The sequence below is a fragment of the Echinops telfairi genome, unplaced genomic scaffold (assembly GCF_000313985.2).
Source record: "Echinops telfairi isolate 266 unplaced genomic scaffold, ASM31398v2 ScPeMD7_7467;HRSCAF=8505_0, whole genome shotgun sequence".
NCBI classification, from domain to species: Eukaryota; Metazoa; Chordata; class Mammalia; order Afrosoricida; family Tenrecidae; genus Echinops; species Echinops telfairi.
In genome coordinates this window covers 15,170,164-15,172,146 of record NW_022111367.1, presented here as the reverse complement: position 1 = coordinate 15,172,146, position 1,983 = coordinate 15,170,164, and the positions used below count along the sequence as shown (strand labels likewise).

General features: G+C 38.9%; 1 pseudogene; it reads right to left on the bottom strand.

Annotated features, from left to right (window-relative positions):
• Nucleotides 1-574: 574 nt before the first annotated feature.
• LOC101638373 lies at nucleotides 575-939 on the bottom strand (annotated as a pseudogene).
• Between the last annotated feature and the right edge of the window lie 1,044 nt (nucleotides 940-1,983).

The following is a 1,983-nucleotide window of genomic DNA, read 5'->3' as shown; positions in this document are numbered from 1 at the left end:
AAGCAAGATAAAATCCTGGACAACTTCAAGCTTTTCTTTGCTTATCATGACGTTACCTATTGATCCAGCTGTGAAGATTTTAGTTTTCTTTATATTGAGTTGTCATCCATTCTGAAGGTGAGTTAGTTTATTGTGCCAACCTGGTCGATAAACACATGTGGGGTTAATTGAAGGGCAGAGGGATAAATGGCTCGGTGAGCCTTACCTTTGGAGTTCTCAGGCCAGGATGCACTTCCTGCAAGACATCCCTAAGCAGAAGCCACATGGACCTACCCTGATGTAACCCTGGGTGCTGGAGCACCCGTGTGGAGATCCCTGCCAGCTCTGAGATGCTTACACGTTCACTGACTCAGCTTTCCTCCTGTAGTTGGCATCATTGCGTGTGTTTTGAGAGATGAAGAAGGACTTTGTGGATTGGTGTTGGACATATGGGTTAATGTTGGACTTGTGGGCTTGGGCAGCACTGTGTTGGGATGTTTTCTTTATGCACATCGAATCTTTATATAAAACTCTCTTTTTTTTTCTTCCAGTTTTAAAACCTTTATTAGATGAAACTTTATTAGATAATCAGCCACTAGTTTTCATCCATGTTGACTGTCTGTAGGTTTTTGAAAGTGGTGACAGGCACATAGGTAGCCAATGTGTAGAGCTTATTTGGGGAATCTTCATCCTCATTACGTTTCCTGGACAAAGTCTGGGACATTCCTGATTCCTTTGGCCCAGACAGCTTTGCTGAGCCTGGTGTCTGTTCTTACATCTGGTGTCCCCATGTCCTTCTTGGCAAACTTCCGAATCGCCTTGCGCCCGAGGGGTACACTTCTTGAAGTACACGCCATGGATGCGCTTGAGACTGTTGATGGTGTACTCTCTGGTCACGACCTCATTGATAGCCAAACGGCCCTTCTTCTCACCACCCTTCTTTGCGGGAGCCATAGTGCCAGGACCAGGCTGAAAAGAAAACTCTCTCTTATATATGAATTTCTGTGGATTTGTTTCTCTAAAGTACCCAGACTAACACAGAAGGCTTCAATCCTTGATCTTCATCACCAAGTACTTTAAGTCTTCCTTTCTTTGAGCAAGTAAGATTTTGTCATCTAAGTATTGCAGGTTGTTAATTAGCCTTCCTCTGGTCCTGATGCTGCATTCTCCTTCATAATATTCAGCTTTTCAGTTTATCTGTGCATATTAAATAATCATGATGTTCAGTAAATTAATATTCATACTGAATTAATTTTAAAACTTACATACAAACTTGACTAAGAAAATTAAATGAAGTTTCACATTACATGTGGAAATACCTCACTAATTTAGGAAACATAGTATCTTCCCTAAAATAGAATTGCTAAGTATGCATTTAAATGATATAAAATTTATGTGCCAATAAAACTGTTGGAAAAAATAAATTTAATACAAAAAATGTATACTTTCTGTCTCACAAACTTGTGAGGACAACATTTAAATATAATTATGTTAAGAAATAAAAATTTTAAAAACAATTATCTTTCAGGTTTGCTTAGCCTGCTGTACCCACACAACTTTTTTCATTACGTTAAGTCATTTTGAGCAAGGCTATATCAACTTGATAGCCAGACAGATTCTATTAGGTATTGCAAATGCTGTCCCTTCTCTATACCATACTTTAGACTGGCCAGGGGGGAGCACATTTCTGTCAGTTTGTTGTACTCTGGTGGATTGCCTTTTGCTGTGACACTGGATGCCATATAACTGGTATTTGAAATACTAGCAAGGTCATCTAAGGTTACAAGCTTTCAGCAAAACTTTTAGAATTAGAACCAACTATGAAGAAGGAAGAGCCTGTCCACTTCTGTGAAATAAACCTCTTAAAACTTCATGACTAGCCAGATGATATTGTCAATATGGAAAAATCTCATGAATAGTAGTTAAAATTGTCAGATATACTGCAAGAAGATGAGTCCCTCATTGGAAAACACCCAAACTACGAATAAAGAAGAGCTGTTCTCT